General features: G+C 43.9%; 1 protein-coding gene across 5 annotated transcripts in view; it reads right to left on the reverse strand.

Moving 5' to 3' along the window:
• PCED1B (PC-esterase domain containing 1B) overlaps positions 1–12,035 on the reverse strand; it is a 120,846-nt gene that overhangs the window by 84,935 nt on the left and 23,876 nt on the right. For 2 of the 5 annotated variants that reach the window (XM_045829260.1, XM_045829261.1), the window contains exons 3-4: positions 3,201–3,249; positions 1,267–1,393 (exon numbers count right to left, since the gene is read on the reverse strand). The exons of 2 other annotated variants lie outside the window; for them this stretch is intronic. The gene's annotated coding sequence lies outside the window, so the exon portion shown is untranslated. The remainder of the gene's footprint in view (positions 1–1,266; positions 1,394–3,200; positions 3,250–12,035) is intronic. One more of the 5 variants, XM_045829262.1, reaches the window with a different exon arrangement.

Genomic DNA, 12,035 nt, shown 5'->3' on the forward strand with positions numbered 1-12,035 from the left:
GCCATTGAAATATTCTTTAAAATATTAAAGATAAAATTTTAAGTTCCCAGTCTTGATGTGTCAAAGGAGGTGTAAGAATGCAGGCCAGCTGAATAAAGCCACCCTAGATACCTCACTTAACTGCTTAATTCATTTACCTGTCAATCCATTCATTTATCCATTGTTCTGGAAAATTCTTGGTCAAATTCCCTTTTAGAGTCCTGACTCCCACAACACACATGACCCAATGAGGGACTGATTATCTTTCCACTTGTGAGAAACAAGTGGGATTAACAACTGGGACGACTGTGATTGCATTAAAGACTCACTAACGCACTTGCAGAGGACATTAACAATTGCTGCAACATACAGAGCTTGTGATGCCTTTAAAACTCCTGTGAAACCCCCTTAGCATCCAAGTGAGGGCCCTGGTCCTTCAACCTACTTCCGGTGAAGTAAAGAATTCTTCGCAGTAGGAGGTAATTCAGCATTCACAACACCTTCTTTTTAAAAAGCAGTCTGCAGTTGTACTTCGTGAGCTTGGCTGCTTTAAGACAAAACCTTTTGTGTTTGTCCCTTGAAAAGTGCCAAGTGGAAGTTCCACATAGTGGTGGACAGTGCAGGGGAGGGGGTGGGGGAGGCGGGGAGCAGGGGTCAAGAGGGAAGAAACCACAGCAGCAGAGGCCGGAATGGATCGCAGATGCCTCGGGAAGGTGGTTTAATATTGGTTCTGGCAGGGAATAAAGGAGCACGCAAAGCGGCTTTAAACTGCTCTGATTCTTGTGCCTGAAATTTCCTCCATTGTCCTGATGAAGATTCCAAATTAGGCCTAATCTGAAGACTGCTGTCACCCTTGGTGTTGGCAAAGTCCTAGTTTAGCATTTGTGCTGCCGAAGCGAGCCCAGCAGAGTCCTAAAAGCACTGTCCATTTGTTCCTGTATGCAAACATTCACTGATGACCTGTGTGGCAGGATTGGAACATCACCATATATTAGATCACAGTGAATTAAACTAGAACTGACTGAATGTGTTGTGATTGTTTTCCTTTTGAAAATGATACTCACTTTTAAGTAATTCAAACAAAAGTTATAGTCTTAATTTGCATTCAGTTTAAGTTCCCAAACTCTTCCACTTGTATCTCCAGACTATGTTGTTAAACATTGCTTAATAGACAGCCGGAAACATGAAATTAGAATGTCTTAAAAAAAAACAACTTGCTGTACCTTGAAGTAAGAAGATCACGATGGAATGCCAGGTGCTGGCATCGTCTAATTCTCGGAAGCTTACCCTGAGGCCTGTCCCTTAGTGGAAGCTGCTGATGGTAGGAGCCTCTGTTCCTGCTCTAGCTGGAGGCTTGGTGGCAGCAACCTGAAGGCTTCTGGGGTAGGAACATTTCCTTTTTCTTGAGAAAGTCCTACAGGGGAAGCAATAGCAGACGTAGCAGGGAGGCAGCCTCTGCTAACCCAGAGCAAGCTAATTTTCAGCTAGAATGGGCACATGCTCCATGATCCAGACACAGATCTGTGCTCAGGAATAATGTTCCCTGTCTCTTGCCCTGTGTGCTAACGCGATAAGCAAGAGTGTGGGAAGGGCCGCATTACCAGCTTTGAAGGGCCAGATTGTATTTAGCTGAAAAGCCTCTGCCTAGATCTCCAATGTGTCTGCTGTTAAGGTACAAGCTGCACTGAGTTTGAACTTAAGTTCCATCATGTACTAGCTATCAGGGCCTCAGTTTCCTCACTTGTCAATATGGGGGGCTGCTATCATCTGGCCCCCAGGTTTACTATGAAGATAAAATAGTAAAAGATAAGTCTCTAATATAGCGGTGCGTAGTAGACACGCAAGAAGGTGACCTGAATCTGAATTTTGATCAACTGCTCTCTCTGCATAAATGCCTCTGTTTGTTATGGCTTTTTATCTCTTCCAATCCTCAGAAAATCTTTAGTAAATTAACCCAAATCCCAAACTCAGTTATTTTCCTTCTAACTGAAATCACAGGAAGGAGAGAGAATTATGCACACACAAGGGGTTTTAGCAGTGTGCTTCTCTAGACAAAATGTGCGACTCTCAAAACGACATTCTTAAAAAAAACACATTTTGGCTACCCTTTTTTGCACATATAGTTTTCTGCATATATGTCCCACAAATTTCTGATGTAAACTAGAAGGCAGCTCAAATCTGGTTAGAGATGACTGTCTGAAGTTTCCCAAGCTTCTTTTTTTTTTTTTTTGGTAAAGTGTGGGACTGTGGTCAATGACAGGATGTGAGGCGCAGGGCGTTACGGGGCGTTACCAGCAGGGTGTTACCAGCGTGGAATAAGCATAGAAACTGAGCAATCACACCTGGACAAGCCTCAGTATCCTCATAGCTAAATTGGGGGTAAAAATGCTTAATAGTTGTGAGAATCGAACTAGAAAATACATGAAAGCTGCCTAACAGTGCCTGATACATAGTGTATGTTCAAGGAAAGGTGGTTGTTTGCACTCTTCATCTGTAAATCCTAAATTCAGAGCCCATCTTTCGAATCCCCCTAGCCTACTCTTAGAACATATATTATACCCTGACGTGTATTGTAGTAACGAAGTGTAAGCCCCCTCCCTTCTCCTTCTGACAAAGAGTCCCTCTGATCCATTTTAGCACATCCCAGCGACCTAACTCAGTACCCAGCATGCACTTACGGGATGAATAAGACAACCCACTTAATTGGGAGAAGACTGTGTTTGATATTAAAGAAAGCTAGTTTGATAAGCGAGGTTTTGCTTATAGGCTACAAAGACAAACCAAGAGTGGGGGGTATTAGTTAAAAGAAAAGGAAGGTCTTGAGATGCAGGGTCGAGATGGTGGAGCAAGTAGATCTTGAACTCACCACCTCCCACAAACAGACCACAATTACAATTAAACATAGAACAACCACCCCCGAGAGCCAGACCTCCGACAACTAAGAATATAAAGATGAAGTCGCGGTGAGGATGGGAGGGGCAGAGACACAGCCCGGTCAGTTGTAGAGATTCACAAATGGGGAGGGAGAAAACAGCGGCGAAGGCCCCCAGGAGGAGCAAGGGGTCCTAGCCCCACACTGGGCTCCCCAGCCCAGGGCACCCATGCTGGGAAGAAGAGTGCCCATTACATCCGACTTTGAAAACCAAAAGGGTTGTGTCTGAGAGAGAGAGGGCTATGGGAGACCAAGACACTGCCCTTGAAGGGCTCACACACAAACTCACTTGCTCCAAGCTCCAGCGCAGAGGCAGCGGTTCAAGAAGTACCTGGGTCCTGTGGGGAGGAATTATATTGACTAACATTAGGGGGAGGGCTGGAGGGGCAGGGGTTGGCAGAACTCTCTGGGGAAGGAACTGCTGGTGGGTACCATTGTTCCTTTATTTCTTTTGCAGTGCTCTCCTCCCACCTGGCTGACCTGGAGCAGTCAGGTGCCAAACTTGTCACTCTCCATTAACCTGGCTAACACTTGCTCACCCTGCCCCAGCATTCCCGAGATCCTGCCCCACCCAACCTGCTAGCCCCAGCTGGAGTCCTCCCCAGGTATGCTCCAGGTCTTCCACGCAAGCAGTGCTGGCCTCAGGTCGAATCACAGCAACTATTCGGCAGTCACAAGTCCAAAACAAGCCGCAGCCAGCCTAGGCCGGCACCAGAGCCCCACCCACATGGATTCACAACCAGCACAGGCAGCTGGGGATGCCACTGGAGCCCCTCCAAAGCAATCCCCACTACGTGGGCTTCGCCCTCACACAGCAGATCACCCACAGTAGTCCTGGCCAGCCTCACAGCCCGTTGCCTGAGGGTCAAGCCCACCCACCAGCACACCAGCGACAACTGCAGCTCAACTGCAACATGAGGGCACGCACAGTCCTCACAGGGGACACCCTAGGAGCCCTTGGCTCTGGGGACCAGGGAGCACTGTGCCCCTGGACCCCACAAGACAACTTCTTTAAAAGGTCACTTTTTTCTTAAAAAAAAGATTTTATTTATTTATTTATAGAGAGAGAAGAAAGGAAGAAGAAAGAGAGGGAGACAAACATCGATTGGCTGCCTCTTGCACACCCCCAGTTGGGGAGCTGGCCTGCCAGGCATGTGCCCTGACTGGGAATTGAACTAGCAACCCTTTGATTCTCAGCTGGCACCCAATCCACTGAGCCACACCAGCCAGGGAAAGGAGGCCAGTTCTTCTAGACTGGAAGATGTAGTGGATTGACAAAACAGAAGAACAGAACAAAACCTAGAGAAAGAACTAAACAAAACAAATAAGCAACATACCAGATAAAAAGTTTTAACAATGGTTATAAAAATGCTCAACAAACTTGGGAGTAGATAAACTCAGTGAGAAATTCAACAAAGATACAGAAAATATTAAAAAAATGACCAATTACTGCATAAAGTCTAAAAACATCTAATCACTATGTTGTATGCCTGAAGCTAATATAATATTGTATGTCAACTATAATTTTAAAATACTTTTTTAAAAAAGGAGGGAAAGAAATTTCTGCTTGGTTTGGTACCCAGCAGGGCAGTAGGATGTGCCAGGGGCAGATCAAAGACTATTTCTTATGTGACCAAGAAGTTCGCTGCAGATGGAGACCCTTCACTGTGAAACGGAACGTTAGTCTGCTAGGTGAAGGGAGGAGCACTAGAATATCTCAATACTCCCCGAGGCCCAGGGGAGAGCTGAGGACTCTCTTAAAGGGCATAAGAGAAAGGAGAGTATTATGTCTGTCATGAACACTTGCAGACAATGTGAATTTACAAACTTTTGTTAAAGAATCACAACATTGGATGGCATTATGGTAAAATAATGCACCTTGAAAGTGGCTTTTCTATGAAGAAAACACAAATTTCTATTTGCTAAAGTCCAATACATAGATTGTGATTAAAATTACAAACAATCCTTTAGCTGAAATCATTGCTTGGTTAAATAGAAAGAGAAAAGGATGTAGTGAGTGGAAATGGTTACTTCATTTCCTGCAACGCCACAGAATATGGAAGGATATATTTTCCTCCAAGACAGAAATCTAATAAAATATAGTGAAATTTGCCCAGAGACTCTTATTGAAATAGCACTTACCTAAAAAAATTATAGCTCGGCTTTTAGAGTTTAAACAATCAAGACTTCACATTTGAAAGGCATTAGGAAATGAGGCTACTTCATTGGAGGATCAATGCCCTGGAGAAAGTTGTGTGGAAGTGTCTCTTGTGTCATAGACAGAGACTGTATTGGAGAACTTCAGGTTAGTGCTGTGCTTGGTGGTGCCACGTTGGCAATATAACCAGTGTTAAATAAAATAACAGCAACATGTGACATGGGGAGTCTGAGTCTCTCATTCTTACTGCTGAACCCACACAGCAGATGGTTATACACACCCGTAATCAAGCGTGGAGCCGTGTGGGCCGGGGCTGGTGTGCAGCTCTGAGTCAGCCTGCTGCCTTCTCTCTCCCTCTTGTGGAAGAGCTTCACAACCTCCACAGACATTTTTAGGAGTGGTGCCGGTGCTCTTGAGAGCTCTCAGAGCCTTGGAGGGAGGTGTCCACACAATTCATGAATGATGCCGATTTCCCTCAGGCATGGGCAAAATGACATTTTATTAGCTCTGTTACCACCACAGAGAAGTGACTTTCTAATAAGGTCTGTAAAGAAACTGGGACACCTCAGGTGGAACAAGCACAGTTGGTTGTTTATGAACAACCAACTTGAAATATTAGCTCTTAAAAAGAAAATAAACAACTCTCCCTTGAGGACATTATGCTGAGTGAAAAAAGTCAGTCACAACAGGACAGGTACTGGCTGATTGCACTTATGTGAGGTCTCTAGAAGAGTCAAATTCGTAGAGACAGAAAGTGGAATGGCGGTTGCCAGAGGCTGGGGGAGGGGGTGGGAAGTCACTGTTTGATGGGTGCAGCTTCAGTTTTGCAGGACGAGAAGCGTTCATGGGTGGAGGGTGATGATGGTAGCAGCGCAATAATGTGAGTGTCCTCAATGCCACTAAACTGTGCACTTAAAAATGTATAAGACGGTAAACTTTATGTCATGTGTATTTGGCCACAATTTCAAAATATATATATAACAAACATATAAATAAAAGTATAACAAGCATTTATTCCTTTTGCGGGTCAGTGAACACCATGAAGGTATTCCTCCTCTCATCAAAGGAGAGCAGATGCATTGAGAAGCATCTAAAAGCGGCCTTCCTCCTGAATGCAGGTGCTAGCTGTCCCTCAAGCTCTTCAAGGACAGGGTTTTTCATCTCTGTGTCCTTGTCACTCAAAATATGAGGTTCACAGTGTCCCTGGGCTTACATGACTAAGACAACCTGAATGTTGAATATACTCTCTAGGCCTACTGAAAATTAATTTTGAAAAAAAATCAGACTGCTTCTAAAGCAACTGAATTCAGTGGGAGGAGAAATGTATTTCTCTTTGAAATATGAAGTTATGTAAGTCAACCTTCAAAGAACAGCAGCACGTTCTTTTATGCTGCACATGGCTCTTGACCCGGAGAGCTGGACACTTGGCCGCTCCAACCTTACGTGGCTCCGTGTCTGTAGCCTGGAGAATCGAACTTCGTGCTGGACCCGCCTCTGCTGAGTGTTGCCTGGTTATTGACTCAGCAGAGAAAAGCCTAATCAATAATTACCTGAAAGAAAACAGTAGTGTGATGTCAAAACGAAGTTCATGCTTTGGTGATCAAAGCAACTTCTTGGGGAGGCTCAGACCTTTCATTGATTAAGCTCCCAAACAGTGGCTTGAAACACGTCTTACTTGAAGTTCAAGGTAAGACCGTTTCTTTTGCCCTGATGGTCTCTGTCGTGAAATAAAGAGGGTGTCACTGAGTGTCTTAAAATTTTTGTCCTCCCAGTAGTATTCTAAGCTCCTTGTGCAGCAGAGACATCACATCTCGTTAGTAAATTGTGCCAGGCCATTCGCTGGACAGTCGTCCTGTCGACCACAAACTGTTATTAAGCACTTCCTGGGTGAGACATACTTGTGAGTCACAACCAGCAGGTTGACCGAATGGCTGTTGACTGCATAAAACGTGTTTGCTGAAGTGGGTCTCATTTTAACCTCTGTGCTTTCCTCTTCGTGGACAACCATGCCTGCCAAGTTCACGTTACACATGCTAAATCCCATGGTCTTGTTTTCAGTTGCAACGTGGAGACAGAAGATGTGATGTTGGCTGTCCTCTAGATGAGGGATTTGTGTAACATATTGACCATTTCTTCACCTCATTTGTTCATTACTTAAAAAGAAATTTTCTTTTTACTGTGGTAACCATAATTCTACTTTTGGTCTCTATTATTTTGACTATTATCAGTACCTTGTATGTGGGGAACCATACAGTAGTTTTGTGTGTGTGTGACTGACTTACTTCACATGTAACATCCTCACTTTTAATCCATGTTGCAGTATACGTCAGCATTTCCTTCCTTTTTAAGGCTGAATGGTATTCCATTGTATGTATATCCTACATTTTGCTTGTCCATTCATCTTTGATGAACACTTGGGTTGCTTCCACGTTTTAGCTATTGCGAATAACGTTTCTGTGAACGTGAGGATATGTTCATTTACTTCTTAGTTCAACAAAAGCCCATAATAATGTCTCCTTTAGAGACATGAACACCATAGGAGGAGTGGGAAATGCAAGAGAACTTATAAATGACTTCAGCCACTAGCAAATACCTGACGAGCGGCCTAGTTCGGCCAGTTCTAAACACCATTGCCTTATGTGGAAAAACAGAGCAGAATCTCCATTTTACTAGATTAAAATCACTGAAGGGTTTGATACACTGCCGAAATCTCAATATACTTTAGAATCACAAAGATGTTTGCTACAAGGGATGTTAGGAATCATCAGTTTGTGATCGCCATCTTTAATTGCACATCACAATTACCTGGGCTCTTAAAAATAATACTGATGCATAGATCTCATTCCTAGAGACTCTGATTTAGCTGGCTTGGGGTGGACGGCAGAATATTTTGTTAACTTTTTCAGGCAGTTCTCATGTGCAGCCAGGGTTGAGAATCACTTGCACAGTTTACCCCTCCCCTTTTTATTCCCATTTAGAGAGAGAAAAGGGAAATGATTTGCTAAAAGTGCCACAGATAATGGTAAAAAAATCACTATATTTAAAAATATAGTTTATATATTTTTCTAGAGAGAAGGGAAGGGAGAAAGAGAGGGGGAGAAACACCCATGTGTGAGAGATACATCAGTTGGTTGTCTCTCGCACACCCCCAAATGGGCACCTGGCCTGCAACCCAGGCAGGTGCCTTGACTGGGAATCAAACTGATGACCTTTTGGTTCACATGAGAGCACTCAATTCACTGAGCCACACCAACCAGGGCAAAATACTACATTTTTAAACCCCAAACGTAGTACTCTAAACTTCCTGAAACTTCTTTTTACAGTATTTTGCCTCTAATTCTGTTCTTTAGAAAGTGCAAAAGTAAAATGTTATCAAATAGGTCATTTTTATTCAACCTAGATTGATTTAAATTGAGATTAAAGGCATGCTGGAAAGTTTAATTTAGTTTTGATTTTCATATCTGAATCCTGATGAAACCAAATTTGAAAGAGCTCTACCTTAGCATCAGAAATCTGCCAAAGGAAGGCAAAGTCTGTGTGAGCCCTGAGATGTTATACACTTCTAAAATTAAACAGAGTAAAATTAAATAGAGACATAAAGATTAAAGAGGAGATGAAAACTTCAATGAAATAACAGGACTGATTCTAGAGATGATTCCGTTCTACTGTAAAAGTGAGGTAATGGGAACCTAAGGGGAAATGCAAATGACAGATAAACATGTAAAGAGGCCTCTTCCTACAGAAGTGGCACAAAGACTCCCCTGACTTGTGACACAGGCCACCCCGCTGGCATTCACCAACCTGAACTTTGAGAATCTTTCGTGAATATGACTCCTCCCCCCCACTGACTCAGAACAAAGAATTAGGGCACTTGGTGTAAGGAAAATTTGCTTTGAGGAGAATAAACAAGAAAATCAGAACTTCAAGGGATTCATTTCGAGATATGCCCTGGCAGCCCAGCCATGTCTGATAGTCCATCCTAAGAAATATTCACACTGTTAACAACTTGCTTCCTGTATTAATGTGGACTCATTATTAGGAAGTGACAGAAATGGACTCAAACTCACCTGAGCTGGAAATAGGAGTTTAAAGTCTCCTGTATCCCAATCGGAAGGACTAGTGGGGACTTTGAGGGGAGAAGGGGATGGGCACGGACAATAGCAGCCCGGAGCCACATTCCCTTGGCCAGCAGCAAGGGGAAAACCGTCCCAGGAGCTACATGTAGAAAAACCCCCGGAGAAGGATTCAAACAGTCCTCTTTTAAATCACGTGACCATTTCTGTAACTGGAAGGGGCTTTGTTACAATAAGAAAGAAGAAGGAGGTCTGGGCAGAAAGTGAAAAATGGAAGTAACAATTCTACATAATGAACAAGTGTTCCTAAAATACACATTTATTTTAGTTTCATCATAAAAATTTTTAACAAGTTTAAATATGCTTCCACAGAAAGAATTCCAATTGATAAACTTGTAACTATTGGAATTTTTTAAAGACTTTATTTATTTATTTTTAGAGAGGAAGGGAGGGAGAGAGGAAGAGGAACATCAAAGTGTGGTTGCCTTTCACGTGCCCCGCACTGGGGACCTGGTCCAAAACCCAGGCATGTGCCCTGACTGGGAATCGAAGCATCAACCCCTTGCTTCACGGGCTGACACTCAATTCCCTGAGCCATAACAGTCAGGGCTGGAAATGGTCTTAACTTTTTTCCCCTCTATTCCATTTATTACAAGTTTAATTATATACTTATATGATCATTTGGTTATTGCTGGTCTCCTTAACTGGAATGGAAACTCAGTGAGGGCAGGAACTACAAGCATTGTCACTCACCATGATTTCCTCAGCACCTAGAACATTCTTGGCATATAATTTGCATCCAACACATTCTGTGAATGACTGAGTGAAGAAGCAACTTCATTTTGATGCCAGATTCAATACAAGTCAACATCAGATGATTCCCAAGTTAAAGAACCGAAAGTTAGGAAAGGTTGACAGAAAGAGAGAGGAAATGAGATGAATGCCTGGAATTAGAAGATCCAGCTGTCCTTAGCATTCATGATTTCATAGGAATCTATAGAACAGAGACATGGTAACACCCCAGTATAAATGTCTGATAAGCTAAACATCAAAAGTGGTTGTAAAAGAAAAAGGTTCGAAGTTCTAGCTAATTCTGAAACTGTTAAAGTTTATAGAAAAAGTTGGCATTTGTAATATGTGAAGGATGAATCTAAACTTAAGAAACTTACCACCTATCGCCATATCTTTCTGACCCAATTATGAAATGGAAATATCACGAAGCCAGACAGCCTGTGTTTCATGGAACAACACCCTAATGAAAACACACTGCAGTAAGCCCTCCTGTCGTGTCATTGGCGGATTCCTGAAACTTAAGTGAAACTGCACATCATGAAGCCAGTTTTACTGTAGGCAAACGGATATGAACAAGAGTTAAATTCCTATGGCATCTATCTCATCACCATTATAACAAAACAACACTGAAGAAATGACATTTTTAGGACCTGCTGTTCTTGGGTACTGCGCTGGGCTATGCTAACAGTTCTGCTCTTTCAAAGACCTCAGCTGCATATGCTCTTGCCCTATGTATACTCTCCTATGACACAGCTGTTTGAGTTTCTGTTCATGAAACCCACAACTTCTCTTGACCAGGACTCTGCGCCTGACCCTAGGCCAGGTCACGGACATGGTGGAAGACCGTCAGCAGCAGTTACCTGTGAAGGTTCTTAATACACAGGGAGAAACAGGCCTGGGGGAGAAGGTGCTGTGCAGAGGAGGCTGAGGAATCAGGGCCCTGCTGTGTGTGTGTGCCTACGGTGGGGAAATGCAGCTCTACCTGGCTGAGAGTCAGGGCCTGAGAGACGAAAAAAAGTTGGAGGAAAAAGAAAACAAGTATGCTCTGACAGGATGAATTTATTTTTTCTTTAAACTTTTTCTAGGAAAGGAAGACAACAGGGAATTGAGGCTGATGGGTGCCCTGTATAAAGCAGAAACTTCTGCAAAGTTAAGGGGAAGGGCCCCATGATACTGTGATTTATAATAACAAATATACCTCTGGTTTTCTTCCCCAGTCCCTGACGCAGGGCTCCTAAAACCTTTGCAAATTCCCACGTGATAGGAGGACTGTGAGCATCTGTTTTGATGAGGAGACTCTGGGTGGCTTCTGGATGAGGACTGGGTACCAGAAAGACCAAGTCATGACTAGAAGCCTGAAGTTTTCAGCTCCATCTCCCAGGGAGGAGAGAGGGGCTGGAAATGGAGTTAATAACCGAGTAATTGATCATGCTTACATGAGGAAGCCTCTATAAAATCCCAAAAGTGTAGAGCGGGGGTAGGGGCAGGAGAGCATCCAGACGGGTGAATGTGTGGAGACCTGGGGAGAGGGAAGCGCTCGGAGAGAGCAGGGAAGCTCTGCACCCTTTCCCCATACCTTGCCCTGTGCATCTCTGCCATCTGGTCATTCCTGAGTTATGTCCTTTTATAATAAACTAATAATCTAGCAAGTAAAATGTTTCTCTGATTTCTGTGAGCTGCTTTAGCACATTAAACCCAAAGCGGGTAGTTGCAACCTCTGACTTACAGTTGGTGGGTCAGAAGCCCAGGTGACAACTGCAGTTGTGATTGATTGGCATCTGGAATGGAGGCGGGGAGGCAGTCTTATAGGACTGAGCCCTTAGCCAGTGGGATCTGATGCTACCTCCAGGAATTGAGCTGAGCCATGGGACACCCAACGGGTAATGGAGAATTGGTTGGTGGTGTGGGGAGCCCTGCCCCCGTGTTGCAGCTGGTACTAGAATCATCTCAGAACCCCCTCTGAGAATGGAGAAGAGGCTCACACAGTGGGGAGTGTGCAGTGAGTGGCCCCTGTGGCTCTGTCAGGGGCTCCAGGCCTCTGTTCAGGGACCTGGGGTGGCAGTCCACGTGGGCACTTGTGAGCTTCAGAGCCAGCGGTTTG

The sequence above is a fragment of the Phyllostomus hastatus genome, unplaced genomic scaffold (genome assembly GCF_019186645.2).
Source record: "Phyllostomus hastatus isolate PE091 unplaced genomic scaffold, TTU_PhHast_1.1 phas_scaffold_93, whole genome shotgun sequence".
Lineage (NCBI taxonomy): Eukaryota > Metazoa > Chordata > Mammalia > Chiroptera > Phyllostomidae > Phyllostomus > Phyllostomus hastatus.